Genomic DNA, 16,681 nt, shown 5'->3' with positions numbered 1-16,681 from the left:
TTATCCGCTTTTCCACCAGCCCTGGACTGGAGAGGCCGTGGTTTGTGACCCCCCTCCGTGGCAGTTTGACCCGTTTTGAGACCAACATGGTCGCACTTTGGGGGTCTTTGGGGTTGAGAAGGGGGGCAGGCTGAAGCTCTGTCAGCTTGTCCCTGGGGGCGTGTGCCTCTCTGCCCTCCTGTCCTGCCGGGCCAAGGAGCCTTTGTTCTGTATGCACACTCATCAGAAACCACCCGAGAACATATTTCAAATATCCACGAAGAGAGCCATTTCAAAGAAAACTCAGAAAAGAAAAATCCAGAAAATCTAGGGGAAAACACATCTCAAAAGAATAAAAACATGTTAATGTTAAGAAAATTATTTTAAATTTGGAAATAAGGCATTATGGGAAAGGCATGGCCTTTCATTGTTGTTCAGAGGCTCTGTGGAACGAGGCCAGCCAAGGGCTGTTTATTTTGAGTGTTATACTTGTTTCTGTTCGATTTTAGCTTTTTTAAAATAGCAAAGTTCTCATCACATGGAAAAGTTTTTTCATATCTATATGAAGTGATGGATGTCAACCTTACTGTGGTCATCGTGTCACCATGTCAGTCAGTCATTAGGTTGAATACCTTAAACTTATACGATGTTGTGTATCAGTTGTCTCTAAATAAAACTGAAAGAGAAATAGTTTGAACACAAACAGGAAAGCAAAAAAGCTTTGAGACATAATTCCCCATACACAGTCATTTGAATTCACATGATATACGATCACTCAAATATCATTTGAAGTCTACAGTGCAGTCAGTGGTTTCTAGTATTTTCAGAGTTGTGCAAACACCAACACCATCTATTTTGGAATGTTTTCATCCCCCCAAAAGAAACCTGTTAGCGGCGACCCCCTCCCCTTCGCTGAGGCAGCAGTGCGCCTCTTGGTGGACTGCAGTTCTTGTTGAGCCGGCCCTACGGGCTCTGTGCCGTCCTCATCCGCGAGGTGGACAGTGCGTGCATTTTCACAGGTGCACCGTTCTCTTTAGTAGCCGGCTTTCCTTCTGTCTCGTACCGTGTCTCAGACATTTACCGGCTTTAGTAAGTTTGTGTGGCTGCGGAGTGTTGTATCATCAGGTGGACACCTGGAGACCTACATCTCCGATGTTGGACTCTTAGCCGTTTTCCTGTTTTTAGCTCTTACAGATAATGCTGTTATAAACCTCTCTGTGCCACACATCTTTGTGCATATCTGATCATTTAAAAAAATGAATTGCGAAGTGTGGAATTGCTGATATAAAAAACCAAAAGTTTTTAAGCAGATGACAAGGAGATGTTATCGCAGGTCTGATTGTTCTTTTTTGTTTCTTTTGTTGTTTGGTTCTTGTGCTTGTCTCTGTTACTGTCCTCAAGCTTTACAGAGCTGTGTTTTCTCATTTCTGTGTAGACCCCCCGTGGCTGAGCCCTCAGCACCATGAGTGATGGAATTGTATTAAATACGTACCTGATAGGTCACACTATATAAAAAGACAAATTTAATTCTTTTTTAAAAATTTTTTTATTGGAGCATAGTTGACTTACAATGTTGTTTCAGGTGTACAGCAAAGTGAATCAGATATACATATCATATGTCCACTCTTTTCTAGATTCTTTTCCCATATAGGTCATTACAGAGCACTGAGTAGAGTTCCCTGTGCTATACAGTAGGTTCTTATTAGTTATCTGTTTTATATATCATAGTGTGTGTATGTCAATTCCAATCTCCCAATTTATCCCTCCGCCCCCCTTTCCCCCTTTGGTAACCATAAGTTTTCTACATCTCTGACTCATTTCTGTTTTGTAAATAAGTTCATTTGTACCATTTTTTAAGATTCCACATATAAGCGATATCATATGTATTAAGACAAATTTAATTCTAAATGTGTGCTTACTAATTTCCTCTTATGATGATTCAGAAAGCATTATGTAGGGTAGATAGCTAGCGGGAAGCAGCCACGTGGCACAGGGAGATCAGCTCAGTGCTTTGTGACCACCTGGAGGGGTGGGTTGGGGTGGGTGGGAGGGGAGACGCAAGAGGGAGGGGATATGGGGGTATATGTGTGTGTGTGTGTGTGTGTGTGTGTGTGTGTGTGTGTGTGTGTGTGTGTGTATAGCTGATTCACTTTGTTATACAGCAGAAACTAACCATTGTAAAGCAATTATACTCCAATAAAGATGTTAAAAAAAAAGCATTTCAGGATCTTTTAACTTGTTACTATGAGTATCATCTTTAAAGTTATATTTTTAGTTAATGGTTGAGAAATTGAAATAAATGTAGATGAACAAAAGGGGGAAAAGTGAAATAAAATCTTCCCAAACACCATCCCTTTACCGGTTTGGTCTGTATCTTTGTAGACTCTTCCCTATGCACAAACATGTACAACTTCTAAAATCAGTAAACAGCTCTATATCACGATTGTTGTCAAATGTAAGTTTTTAACAAAGTATTATGTATAAGTGTAGATTAAAAATCACTCTGGTGTCAAAATTCTGGATAACAATTTACCTTTTTTTTTTGGCTGCGCTGGGCGGCTCATGCAGTCTTAGTTCCCGACCAGGGATTAAACCCGGGCCTGCGGCAGTGAAAGCACCGTGTCCTAACCACTTGACTGCCAGCGAGTTCCCAATTTACCATATTTCTAAACTTATTTTGCCTTATATTTTCTGGCATGCAATTTGGAATTGTAATACTCATTTTGTAAGGTTGACTTTTTTTTTTTTTTTAATTTTCCTTGCTGCTCTCTGCCCAGTGTCCTTATTTGTATGAAAACGTTCCCGGTTCCTTTGTCTTGAGTTTTTCCCCAGCCCTCACCATTTACCGGTGGGCATATGGGATCCTTTGGACACCTTCAGATTTCCTTTTTGGAAACTTCTTGCCTCATTGCTTTGTAATTATGTTGTGTTCCACATCCCTGATGCTTTATTAGTTCCCGACATACTTGATAAAAGAGAGGTAATTAGTGTATTATGGCTTCTTGTGAACTGTTGTCCAAGATAAGTAGAGGGAAAATGCTTGATGGGTAAAAATGCACATAATAATGTGGACTGATTTTTTTTTTTTTTGTCACGTAAGCTCCATGTAATCTAAAGAAAGTGAAAGTGTTTTATTTAGGGAAAGTTTCTGCCGGTATTTATCTCTAAGAATTAAAAACTGCCACTGCCTTGTGGCTGCCCTCTAATTTCAGAAGTACCGTTGTACCGTGTTTGCCGTTGTGTCCTGCGGTTTCTAACTGAACTTTAATATCCTCCTTTCATTCGGAGACAGTTCTCACCCCCATTCCAACATTGATTGAAATCAAAGCCAAACCAGAACATTAAATATGAAACACTTTTTCCTTAACGTTACCCGCAGATGCTTCGTAATCACGTCATGGCTAAAACAAACAGACGAAAGAAATCGCTGGATTGTGAAATGAGAGTGTTTACTAAAGGATTTGGAGCAACTTCGTAACTTCCTTCAAGTGTGAACCATGACCCAAAGTAGTGTGTTCTTGGTTGGTATGAATCACGTTCCTCTCCATCAGTGCTGGAGTTTTCCTGTGCCCCCTGCCTGCCCCATAGTGTACGTGAGGTGACCGAAGCCTGTTTTCATGGTTTCACGCAGATTTAACTGCAGACTCCGTCACTCACCTGGGGGGAAGTGTCCCTTGGCCTTTTGTCTTTTTTCAGCCCCCAGCAGTATGATTTCTACCACGAGTCTTCTGTGCACTTGAGGCCTGGATCAGAGCCTTCTGTATGTAGGCTTCGCACACTGGGAAGGCTTGGCTTTACCTACTTCCTGATCTTGAAATCGCCTATTTGTGACTCTGTTTTCCAAACTAGACTCAAAGCTCTTGGGGAGACCTGAGCCTTATCGATCTTTCCCATCATCAGGGCCCAGCGCCCCGCGCCCCACGTGGGATGTAGCTTTTGCTCAATAAATCTTTGTTGACCAGAATTTAACTAAACTGAATGCTTCTTGTCTACTGCCTCTGTTTCTTTACTGCCTGCTTTCCTGCTACCCACTGTATTTTAAATTTTAATTTAAAAAAAAATTTTATAGAAGTATAGTTCATTTACAGTGTTGTGTTGGTTTCTGGTATACAGCACAGTGATTCAGTTATAAATATATATATATATATGTAATACTCTTTTTCTTATTTTTCATTAAGGCTTATCACAGGGTATTGAATGTAGTTCCCTGTGCTCTACAGTAGGACCGTGTTGTTTATCCATTCTCTATATGATAGTTTGCATCTGTTAACCCCACACTCCCAATCCACCCCTCCTCCCACACCCTTGGCAACCACCAGCCTGTCCTCTATATGACTCTGTTGCGTAGATAAGTTCATTTGTGTCGTATTTCAGATTTCACATATGAGTGATATCATATTAACCCCTATATTCGATATCTCTTTTTACCACCACCCAAACCAGGACCTGTGTGTGACAATGACCCTCCAGTCCCTGATCTGATAGACTTGCCTCAGTCAGCTTCTCCCCGATTCTTTGTGAGAGTGACGCTGTTGAAAACTTCCTTTTTGAAACGCTCCCGCCTTACAGATTTCAGGGCTTCAGGCTCTGTTTGCTTCTCTCCGAGGCCAGTCTCTGCTCTTCCACTGATTCTTCTTCTTGCCATCTAGCACACCACCTTTCTCGATATTGTTTTCAGGATTTTCACCATCTCTTCTCAGAAGAGGTGAGAGACACGTCTTCCTTTACATGTTGTTTTTCTTAACTAGACCCTGTGCTCCTTAAGGGCAGACACCGTCCTTGAACCTTCCTGCCTGGGGAGGATGTTGCTGGTCTCCAGCATCTTTTGTAGGCAGATGTCTGCAAAGAATTGTGCTTCATGAAACCCCAAGTCCTTCCGTGCCTTCCTGGCTTTTTACTGGCCACTTCACGGGTATTTGTGGAAGGAGTGGCCAAATGGACGAACATGCAGCTTTAGTTTGAAAGATTGATATAGATTATGAGATTTACAAACACCAGAGAGATAGACACGGTTCTTGGCTTTACCCCGACCTTCAGCCCGTAACCAAGTGGCTTGTTTCCTGAACAAATACGTGCTGAAGATGTTGACTCTTCAGGAGGCTGCTAGGATATCAGAGCTTTCACTTAAGGATGAAATTGTAGCCTAGCATTAAACAAGAGGAGAATCGAGGTGGGGAGAGTCATGACCTCATTACCCACCTGCCCAGCCTCCTGCCCCGCCCAGAAGAAAAGCTTCCAGAGGGCACAGTTTGGAAACTACTGCAGTAGAGTCTGAACTCTCCTCTGATTATGTTATTCTCGGATACTCGGGGATGTTTGCCGCCTTTTAAGAAGGTGAATGCTAGAGTTTACTTCCCTGAGCGCCTCGACCCTTGAGGATGCCAAGTGCTTGTTTTCTGGGTGGTTTAGTACTTGCGTGGGGACGTGTGTTATATCACCACTAAGGACCGAGCAAGTACTTCACATAGTCAGCAAGTGTTCTACAGACAGGAGCGTTGTTGCAGTTTTGATTGCAAATGCTAGCTAATGTATGAAGCAGGACATGGGGAGAAGCCGATGATTTCAGTTTGGGACTTCCGATGCCGCTTCTGTATTAGACCCCCTAAGAGTTCTGACTTTATTAAACTCCTGAGCAAACGAGTCTGAACAAATGCCCCAATAGTTTTGAATTACACCATTTCCATTTCACCAGCAATTTAGGTTTGAAGTAACTTCTTTTTGACCGACAGTCACCCATAATCTTTGTGGGCCCTTATTTTTCCCTGTGGAAGTGTGGACAGAGCCCTAACTCACGAGTCTGTTAGTTGCTCACTGCCGCTTTGGACTTAAAGCTGTCCTCAGTGTTCACCGGTGATGCAGGTATATTTTGTAGACACAGATGTGCTGTTCCACGGAGCTGTTACAGCCTGCTCTTGTTCATCTCCCTTAGGTGAAATCTGAAGTTGTTTTTTTTTTAATACATAAAGGCATACATTTATTTATTCATTTATTATTTTTGGCTGCGTTGTGTCTTCGTTGCTGTGCGGGCTTTCTCTACTTGCTGAGAGCGGGGGCTACTCTTCCTTGCAGTGTGCGGGCTTCTCATTGCGGTGGCTTCTCTTGTTGCGGAGCACGGGCTCTAGGCAGGCGGGCTTCAGTAGTTGTGGCTCGTGGACTCAATAGTTGTGGCTCGCGGGCTCTAGAGCGCAGGCTCAGTAGTTGTGGCGCACGGGCTTAGTTGCTCCGCGGCATGTGGGATCTTCCCAGACCAGGGATCGAACGTGTGTCCCCTGCGTTGGCAGGTGGATCTTTAACCACTGTGCCACCAGGGAAGTCCCTGAAGTTGATTTTTGTACGAAGCTTTACCTGGACACTGTAGACGTAACCTTCTCTTGGTAACCTGGGTTCCATTTGAGAAGCACAGTGTTGCTATTTTCTTAAACACACACGTACCCATCTGAATATAATTTTCATTTATTGAATTATTTACTTTCTAGATACTGCCTTGGTTTATATGTGTGTATATATAAGTTTTCTAGGGCTGCCATAACAAAGCACCACAAACTGGGGGGCTTAAACAGAAGTTCTGGAGGCTGGAAGTCCACAATCAAGGCATCGGCAGGGTTGGTTCCCTCTGCGGCTGAGAGGGAGAATCTGTTCCATGACCCTCCCCTGCTCTGAGGTGCTCGCGATCAGGTACTTCTTGGCTTGTGGAAGCATCACCTGACTTCTGCCTTCACCTTCCCAGGACATCCTTCCTGGGTGTCCGAATTTCCCCTTTCTATAAGGACACAAGTCATATTGGATTGGGGCTCACCCTACGTCAGTATGATCTTAACTAACTATATCTGCAACAACCCTATTTCCAAATAATTTCATGTTCTAAAGTACTGGGGATTGGGGCTTCAGCATGAATTGTGGGGTATAGGAGGACACAGTTCAAGCCATGACAGTGTGGCTAATGCCTGAAATGAGGAGATGACAGACATTGTCATTTGGCAATTCTGGGTAAGAGAGATGGGTAGAAATGACAATAAATTCCACTGAGTGTGCTTCAGAGACTTGAAAGACAACTGTTGCAAGATCGTAAATTCTGTCCTATGGAATTGTCTGATTATCCTTGACATAGTAGGTATAAAAGAAACTTCGTTTACACGTCTCTGCTCCGGTTTCTCTGATTAACTCTTCGTCAATATAGTGACATAATTTCTTCAGGGCCTTTGACCAACGGAGGGAGAAAAAGACCTTGACCACATTTAACTTGTGTTTTAGCCTTTTATTATGTATGTTTCCAAATATCTACAAAAGTAGAGGGAATGAAGCCCGTATACCCATCTCACAGCTTCGGTAACTGTTGGCTTTTGCCAATCTTGTTTCATTTATCCTTTTTTTTTTTTTTTCTTTCTGGAGGCTGTTAAAGGAAATTGAAGACATCCTATTTTTTAAAGGTAAATGAAGGAGGTTACAATTTGTGACTATTAAAATTAAGAAAGAGAAAGGTAAAACTGCTCCATAATATAAAATATACCCTGGTTTCTGCATGATAACTGAAGTAGAAAAAAAAAAATGGGAGGTAAAGGGAGGAGGAGGGACAGAGAAGGTGTGAGAGACACCTCTTCCTTTACATGTTGTTTTTCTTAACTAGACCCTGTGTTCCTTAAGGGCAGACACCGTCCTTGAACCTTCCTGCCTGGGGAGTGGGGCTGGACGGGAGGTGCTTGATAAACATGTGCTGAGTAATTGAGTAAGAGTGAAGTTCCCCCAAAGCCTTGCGCAGACCCACTGAGAAAAACACGTATTTGGCTATAGAGCCAGAGAAAAGGAGAGATCCCCCAGTTACGTTCCCTGACATTCAGTCCCAGTGCAGCATTTTCACAGCCCTAGCGAGAGATAGGTTTCTCCCTGCTGCGTGCTGTGCCCCAGGCGAGATGGGATTAGTTAGAAGCTAGAGGTTCGTCTACACTGTAGGAGATCATTCTTCATTTGCACTGAGAATTGAAGCATGATTCCTAAGTGTATTTACCACCTTCCATCCTCCCAGGATTCCGGAGCTGCAGCTTCTTTTGCCCGCCATTCTTGGAAAGATTCGGGGTGCTCTTAGAACAAGTGGCATGCATTTTGCTGAAAGAGTACAGTCTCGGGTGTCCTTACAGCAGGTAGACCTGTGCTCTTGTAAGTGAGTTACGTCAGTGCAGAGGAGACAAGTCCTGTTCTGCTAAAATAAGGGGGTTCTAGACTGGAAGGGGAGAGAGAAGGCAAAGTCTGTGGTTCTAGAGCCCAGTTCAACCTTACGTCCTTGCAAGTCCCTTCAACAAACCCCAGCTGAAGTCATTCCAGACTAAGAAATAAAAGACTTAAAAATACTGCAGTGAGAGTGAACCCCAGTGTTAACTATGGACTTCGGGTGGTGATATGTCAATGTAGGGTCGTCCGTTGAAACGAATGCCCCATTCTGGTGGAGGACGTTGACAACAGAGACAGCTGTATGTGTGTGGGGACAGGGGGTCTGCATGGGAAAGCCCTGTTCCTTCCACTCAATTTTGCTATGAACCTAAAACTCTTAAAAAAAAATTGTTAAAAAGTGTTGTAGAGAGAAGTCTGGTATTACGGACTTGATAAACCCTTGTGTAGAAAGTGTGCAGTGTTTAAGCATCAAAACAAGGAAATCTGAAGGGCATCCTGGGTTGTGGGTGTTCAGATAGGGGCTCTTGTTGCCAGGGTAGGAAGGCTTTATGCCCTTAAGAAGTTACAAGGAAAGTTGGATTTTTAGATGATGTTAAAGTCGGCACAAAAGCACTGCAGATTTGAGCTTAACCATCAAACCTTAGGGTTTCCCTTCAAACACTGTTGCATGATTTGTCCCCTACTTTAAGGGAGGCTCTTGGTTCCATAACGCAGATCAGCCTTTATACTACAGTTAAGGTAGTCAGATTTTATTACTGTATGTTGATAGTTGGCATCAGAAAAGGCCATTCCATTTCAGTTCTGAGTTGAATATGGGAAGAAGTTGAAATAAGTAAAGGGAGGAAGACTGGCTGTCAGCTCCCTGTCGGCATGTGCACGGCTGTCGTCTACATTCTTCCGTGACGCTGGGGCTGTGATGGGCCAGTAACCATCAAAGCTTAGCTTTATTCTGCGGCTGCAGAGGGAGCTTCTCTTCTGGAGACTCCTGTAGAAAATCCTTTCTTCCTTCAGCCCCTCCAGGCCCCCCGCGCTCTCTCCTCTCATACCACCACCTCCTTTCCACGCCACCTGCAGAGGTGGGTGTCCACAGGACCCCCCCCTTCCTGGAGTCCTCACTCACTGCCTTGCCTTCAGCTGTCAGCCAAGTGATGCCTCTCAGACCGTCGTCTGCGGTCGTCAGCTGTCCTTTGACCCCCAGCTCTGAAGTTCTCTTGCTGCCTGACACTGTATCTTGGTGACCCCCCCAGGACGCCATGTGCAACTTGTCGAAACCCGAGGCCCCTGTTTAAACAACGGCACAGGGAAAAGTCTCTCCTCCTTCAGCTAGTGTAATTCCCGTGAACAGCTGGCCCAGGCTGCGGGTCCCCACGATTCTTTCCTGCCTCTTGGTCTCCTCTGTTCCTTTCCACCACCTGCCGGTTCTCCCTTTGTCATTCAGGCTCCTTTAGCTGCAGGTGCAGGCAGCTCGGGTCCAGCTGGCGTTAGCCATAAAAAGCATGTATGACACGCGCTTCTGTATCCAGTGTATTAAATTAGATGGGTTGTATGAAGGTACAGGTGTATATGAAGGAAGTGAAAATGTTAAAGGGTGTTCAACGGATCACGGACCTGGAGGGCGAGTGCCACACCGACACTGAGATCTGGTCTCTGTCTGTCTCTTCCCCCTTGGTCTTCTCTGCTCTTTTCACCTCAGGGCTCTCGTCTTGGCTGTAGCATGGCAACACTCTTGGCCTAGATCCTCTGGCTAAGAATGTGGGGGCCACCTCTGGCTCCCCTTCCTTCACACCTCGGGTTCAGTTCCTCAGCTCTTTCTTCAGAGTACATCTCAGAGTACATCTCAGCTCTTTCTTCAGAGTACATCTTCAGAGTACATCTCAGGGAGGAATGCAAATGAGGAAGCATCCGTGGGACTTGGTGACGTTAGAGAGAAAGTTGAGAGGACGTTAAAGGTGATTCTTCTGGGCAGGGGCAGAAGGGGGCTGCCTGGTCAGAAATAGGAATATTAGGGGTTTTGACAGGGTCTGTTTGGGAGAACGTGCACAAAGGCATAGGGGCAGAATCAGTGTGCCGGCTGAAGAATGGCATTCCTTACACTATGTGATAAAGCACATTGATTTGATTTGTTTTCATACAACTTTAATGTGTATCACACGAGAAGACTGTTTTCATTTTTACAAATCTGAAACCAATAATTTTCTTTTAACGTGCAAATATAACATAAGCTCAGTTTTTCGTTACTTTTCCTACAAAGCCGAAAGCAGCTCTCTCGCCTTAGAGAGTTTCATTTCACTGCGTTCCGACGTGACGTTACCTTCCATTAATCCCTTCCAGCTAAGCAAAATTTAATTAAAACCATCTCACATGACGACAGCCATTTATGTATTTAAAAAAAGGAACTCGCAGAAGCTCAGCTACCCATCTTCTGCTCTGAATGAAGTCAAACTATTAAATTTAGTAGGTTCCTTTTTGGAATTCAGGATTCGTTACATAACGGCTTTTACCCCATTAATTTTGGACAACAAAGTTTTTATGCATCTGTTCCATGTTACCTGACTGTGAACTGAATTTGAAATGATACGGTCTCAAGACTTGGAGGTGAAAGGGAATTATTGTTTAAAAAGAAATGGAAAATGACACATCAGTATGTATTTTTTCCCCACAATGGGCTGGCGATCTTTGTGAAGTGTGAGCAGGGATGATCCCATTTTGCCTGTAATGAAGTGACAAAGTATCTCACGGATTTGGTAGGAAAGCCGGGCTCACAGGGTGAAGGTCCTCGTTTCCATCGCTGGTACTGATGCTGACTGTGCGCATGTGAGATGTGAGAGTCAGAGGAGCGCATCTCTGATCCTACACGATTGTGAGTCCTTGGCCCTGAAACTCAGTTTTCCCTGTGTCCCCAGTGTGATCTGGCGTGGACTTTGTGTAGAATCTTATGAAATGGAAGTAAATACTGCCTTAGTTTTGGAGCTGTAACTCCACTGTGAACACAAGACAATCATAAATTCACGTAAGCAAGACTCTACAGCTGTGCCCCTTGTTTATAGCTTCATAAATGTCAGTCACTCTAGTTTGACGCATTACTTAAATTATATCGTGGTAAACTATATATAACGTAAAATTTACCATTTTAACCATTTTTTTGTGTACAGTTCAGTGGCATTTAGTATAGGCACAAGGTTATACAATCATCACCACTTACCATTTCCAAAATCCTTTATCATTCCAAACAAACTCTACCCACCCACACCCCGCATAACCTCCGTTCTACTTTACGTCTCTACGAGTTCTAGGGATCTCATACGAGTGGAATCATACGTTATTTGTTCTTTTGCGACTGGCCTGTTGCACTCTGCATAATGTTTTCCAGGTTCACCCACGTTGTAGCAGGTGTCAGAATTTCCGATTTAAGGCTGAATGATGTTACGTTGTATATAGAGCACATTTTGTTGATCCGTCCACCTCCTGATGGACATCAGGGTTGTTTCCACATTTCACTACTGCAGTAAGGCTGTTATGAACACCAGGGCACAAATCTCTGCTTGAGATCCGCTTCCAGTTCTTTTGGTTTTACACCCAAAAGTGGAATTGTTGGATGGTAGGGTAGTTCTATGTTTAATTTCTTGAGAAATAGCTGTACTGTTGTCCACAGGGACTGTACCATTTTACATTCTTACCAGCCGTGGACAAAGGTTCCAGTTTCGTCTCATCCTCACCGTCACCTGGTGCTTTGTTTTCTTCTTTCTTTTAATAATATCCTTCCTAGTAGGTATGAAGTAGTGACTAATCACCTTTTCTGTGTGTGATCGTGTTGGTGGCATTTTTAAGGAGGAATTTGCATTGATGAGCAGGAAGCACTGAGTGCAGCTGATTCCTTGTTACGTGGCATCAGTTCACCATCTGCTTTTTTTCTTTTTAAGTAGAGCTCTGTGCATGAATGGAGGATGGAAGGCGTCCCTGGGCTTCGCATTTGCCCACGATCACTCTAGGAAACATTGTCCAGTATCACGGGCTCCCAGTTGCCCATCTGTGTGACGATGACGTTTGACACAGAGACAGAGCACTCGGGTCCACCCCGTGTGTGTGATGGGCCAAGACTCGTTAGAGCTGAGCCCGCTCTTATCAAATTCGTGGGTGGGGGAACAGAGTCAGAAGGGGGTGTTGTTTCTCTGAGTGGATTTCAGCCCACCCTCTACTGGTCTTTGTTCTCTTGAAACTAACAATCGTGATTGAGAACCGCTGTAAACATCAACAGGTCAGCGTCACCACACACACCTCTATTTTTTTGGGGGGGGGGGATTTTTTACGAATTCTCGAGCCAAACATAGGTGACTTATTTGTTCTGTATCTGAAGCATACTCTTGACAGATGGCGAAAACTCGCCTAATTTCCGTTCATTTCACTTCCATGAGTAAGATGAGCGTGCAGTGTGGGTCAGGAGAGTGGGTATTCTCAGTTTTAGAGCAGGTAGCATTGAGAATCACTGTCTGTCCAGGCCTGCGGTCTGGATTACTTCTTGTCCTCCGTGTCGTTCGCTTAGTGCCGCGTGTCATCCGTCACTGCCAGCCAGCAGGAGTGCGTCACAGAGCATTAGAGGGAAAGCCATTTTATGCTTAGAAAATAATTGAATGAAGATTTACTTTGCGGCTTCAAGCTGCAGGATAGCTTCGTGTTTTCAAACCTCTCATTTGGTTATATAAGCAGAGGTGACCCAAAGTCTTTGAAAATGAAACCCCATTCGGAGTCGTACAGGCCAGCCGGGACTTGCTTCAGCAAAGGCTCCTTGAGGGGCCAGGGGTCCAGCTCCAGGACACAGACCATGGGGTAGGAAGCTGCCAGGCCCTGTGTCTCTACTTCTTCCTCCTTTGCCTGCCAAGGTCAAGCACATATGTATGGCAAGCGTCCTGTGTGATCCCCGACCCTCCATGCTCCCCATTCCCTTGCCCCGCAGAACGTGGTGAGATGCAGACTTTCAGAATTCCGAATAATAAAGGATAGAAACAATAGCACCTAATTGATAGCCCAAGGAAGTCTGTGCTGACCTGGTGGACCCAGGGCATTCCCTTGTTCTATTCAGTGCTTTCCTCAATCTTCAACTGCACTAGCAAGACGTCGCAAATGTTGGTGTTTTGTTGTCTTACAAAGTAAGACTGACCCACCTTAGTTTAGAACCTGAAGCCAGAGGTCCAGGCCGGCTGTCAGGGATGTCGGAGTGTCTGGCCCTTGCTCCGTTTCCTGGGCAGCCGGTCCAGGCAGTGCCGCTTCCGCCTGGAGTCCGCTCCAGCCCAGCTCCTCTTCCTGGCCGCCCAGTCTCCCCGCAGCTGGGCTGGAGTGAGCCGAGAGGGTCTCTGGCGCTCCCTCTCCTTAATCAGCCCCCATCCCCGGCCTGGGCGCTGGCGTGACCTTTTTCATTAAGTCTGAATCCTGAGTCGTTGAACAGGCCTTGCAGGGTCTCCATCCCCTGATAACTCTCCTGGGGGAGCCGGTCTCTGGACCCTTCTCCCCCCTCTCCCGTTGGGGGAGTGAGTACAGGCACCTTAGATGTAAGGTGGGGCGAGAGGGGCCGCTGAGGCAGGTTGGGAAGAAGTGATTTTGGGGTGGCTGGGGTTTTTGCTGCCCTTTCGGATTATATCGTGCAGTGAGGGTGCGGTTCTTTTCAGGATAAAATTGGACATGCGATTTAAGGTGTACAATCAATACACGGCCAGCTGGAGAGATGTAATTGCACTGACAGGTAAATGGGGATTGAAAGGACAGGTGCAAACACCGAACTAGCCAAAGGGATCTGATAAATGTGGATTTTCTTCAGTGTCCACCTGAATGAGATGGACAAAAAAGAGACGAAAGGCTCGAATGTTTGAGTGATTAAGTAGGGAATCGGGACGCGCCTTTGCCCTTCCAAACACCGTGTCCATAATAACTGTGACGAGGAAGTAGGGCTCCCGTGGCCCTCTCCCTTTAGCGATTTATCGTCCTAATCCCAGTGAGTGGAAGCGGACTGTCTGGGGAGAGCAAGCGGATGGGATTAACCTGAGCCGTCCGCTGCTTTACTATCCGTCCTTAGGGAGCGGCGCGATGGGGATGCTTCAGCAACGCCGGGAAAGCCCGCGGCTCTGCAGGCTGTTAGGAGTGAAGTGCTGCCCTTTGCGGTGTCTGGGCCCTGCCCGGGCAGCCAGGGGCTCTTTCCTCGGGCCCCAGTGGTGCCCAGTGGGCAGTAGCCCGAGAGAGCCCCTTCCTCAGGTTATCTCTGCTTCTGAAAGGATGCTCCTGTGAGGTCTTGAGTGTTCACCTTCCTGTGGACGTTCCCTCGCTTGTCCGGTTCTGCCTGCTCGTGCCGAGCCTGAAGTATTTTTATAAAAGATACACTTTTGCAGTGACCTTGTATTACGACCGTCTTAAAATAAAGCTGTTTAAAAAGAAAGCAGTCATCCTTTATCCTGCTTCCCTGACATGGTTTACCCCCATCTTCATCCTCCAGGTTTCATATGTACACACCTGCATAGACACACACACACACACACATATACTTATGTGTATATATTTATTAGATATACTTAAAAGTATGTTTTTATGGACCCATTTTCCTGGCACCCACGTGCAGAATCTTGGCATCGCCTTCAGCATCTTTTGCTCTCCTGTCCACCAGTGGACGTGGTAGAGGGAAAGGGCTGTGGGGTCCAGCAAACCTTAGAGTCCTCGCTCCACTACATGGGGGAGGGTGACTGCACCTAAGACCCTTTTCTGTCTGCCCCGTTCATCTCTCCGTCCATCTGTCCTCTGCCACCATCTCTTCTGTCTGCAGACACTGTGCGCTTGTAACATGCTAGACGGCAGAGATCAGTACAGCGTTTTCCCTTCCATAAAATGTAGACGTCAGAGCATATTAAGTAGTGTTATGAGGACTCAGTGAGATCATGCAGGTGAAATGACCCATCGGAGTGACACAGAACAGGAGGCTCGACAAATGGTGTCTGTGGTCAGCTGGCAGGTCCCATCAGTTCTTCGATTTCCCTGACGTCTCTTACCTCCATCTCTTCCAGACTGAATAGCGCTGGGTGATCACTGTCATCCGCAGACTATACAGTGGGCTTCCACGGGCCCTGACGGCCTGATCTGTCCAGGGTATTCTTGCCGCAGCACCACTGGCCCTTCAGAAGCTCCGCTCTTGTCTGTTTATCTGGCTCACACCTTTCGGGGCTGCCCGTGCCCCTCACAAATATCCTGAATGTCTTACTGGCCCCTAAATGCGCCCTTAGTTTTAGGGTCTTGGCTCTGGGCAAACCTGCCAGCCTCTCCCACCCTCTCCTGGGCCTGACCCTCTTCAGCTGGCTTTATCTACTGACACACGTGCAGGAAGGTGCACTGCTGGTGTCACCTGTGGGAGTAGACGAGAGCTGGGAACCTGGGAATTTCTAGCCTGCCTTCACTAAAGACTAAGGACTCACCCAGTGTTTCTGAGGGAGTATTGTTTTTTAGCGTGCTGTTCAGCAGAGAACAACAGAGTAGTGGGTTACGCCCTTTGGAGCTGAACTGGAAGCTTTTAAGGAAGGGTGACCTCGGTCATTTATTTTTTTTGTATCCTCCATGTTATACTTTTCATAAAAATCTTAGGTTACTTATTAATTTCTGTAACTAATGATTCAGTTACTGATTCATCTTCGGGAATGCTCACCAAACCATGCTGAGTTTGGAAAACGCTTTGTGTCGTGGATTTGGAAGATTTGCGGGTGCCCTCCCAGCTGCTGCTGAGCGGGCATATACAAGAGGGGTGTGAGGCTGCACCCGAGCTTTTCTTCGCTTCAGAGGGCTGTTTTCTGTAGGTTGGGTTTGTGTCTTCAGGGGTTCTTGACGTTCAGAACTCTTCTAAGGAAGTGCTGCACCCACAGTTGGGGATATACACGTATTAGTTATAATAAATTATTCTCTTACTAATAGGGTCTAGTGTTTATCAGTGTTTACACACCTCTGTGTGGGTGGAGGAGAGTGCACAGTAATTTACGTGTTGCTTCCTGGTTTATACTTCGGCAGAACCGTCTTAAATCCCTAGCCCTTCCCCTCAACTTTAGAGAAGAGGAGCTAAGGTTTAGGTCTCCCGGGGCCCTGTCCGTGCTGGCATCTTGTGGTTCTGTTATGTAGGAGTCCAGTCAGTACCAAATGTGGGGACTTCCCTGGTGGCACAGTGATTAAGAATCCGCCTGCCAATGCAGGGGACACGGGTTCTAGCCCTGGTCCGGGAAGATCCCACATGCCGCAGAGCAACTAAGCCCGCAAGCCACAACTACTGAAGCCCGTGCGCCACAACTGCTGAGCCTGTGAGCCACAACTGCTGAAGCCCACACGCCTGTGGCCCCGTGCTCCACAATGAGAAGCCCACACACCACGACGAAGAGTAGCCCCTGCTCACTGCAACTAGAGAAAGCCCGCGTGCAGCAACGAAGACCCAACGCAGCCAAAAATAAATAATAAATAAATAAATTTATTAAAAAAAAAACCCAAAACCAAATGTGGCTGAGTCTTGAATGAAATGCCTTCTGATTAC

At 45.8% G+C, this 16,681-nt stretch overlaps 1 protein-coding gene across 1 annotated transcript in view; it reads left to right on the top strand.

Moving 5' to 3' along the window:
- PRKCA (protein kinase C alpha) overlaps positions 1 to 16,681 on the top strand; it is a 362,652-nt gene that overhangs the window by 133,438 nt on the left and 212,533 nt on the right. The gene's annotated exons all lie outside the window — the stretch shown is intronic.

This window comes from Leucopleurus acutus, assembly GCF_964270905.1.
Source record: "Leucopleurus acutus genome assembly, chromosome: 19".
NCBI lineage: Eukaryota > Metazoa > Chordata > Mammalia > Artiodactyla > Delphinidae > Leucopleurus > Leucopleurus acutus.
This window is presented reverse-complemented; position numbering and strand designations above follow the sequence as displayed.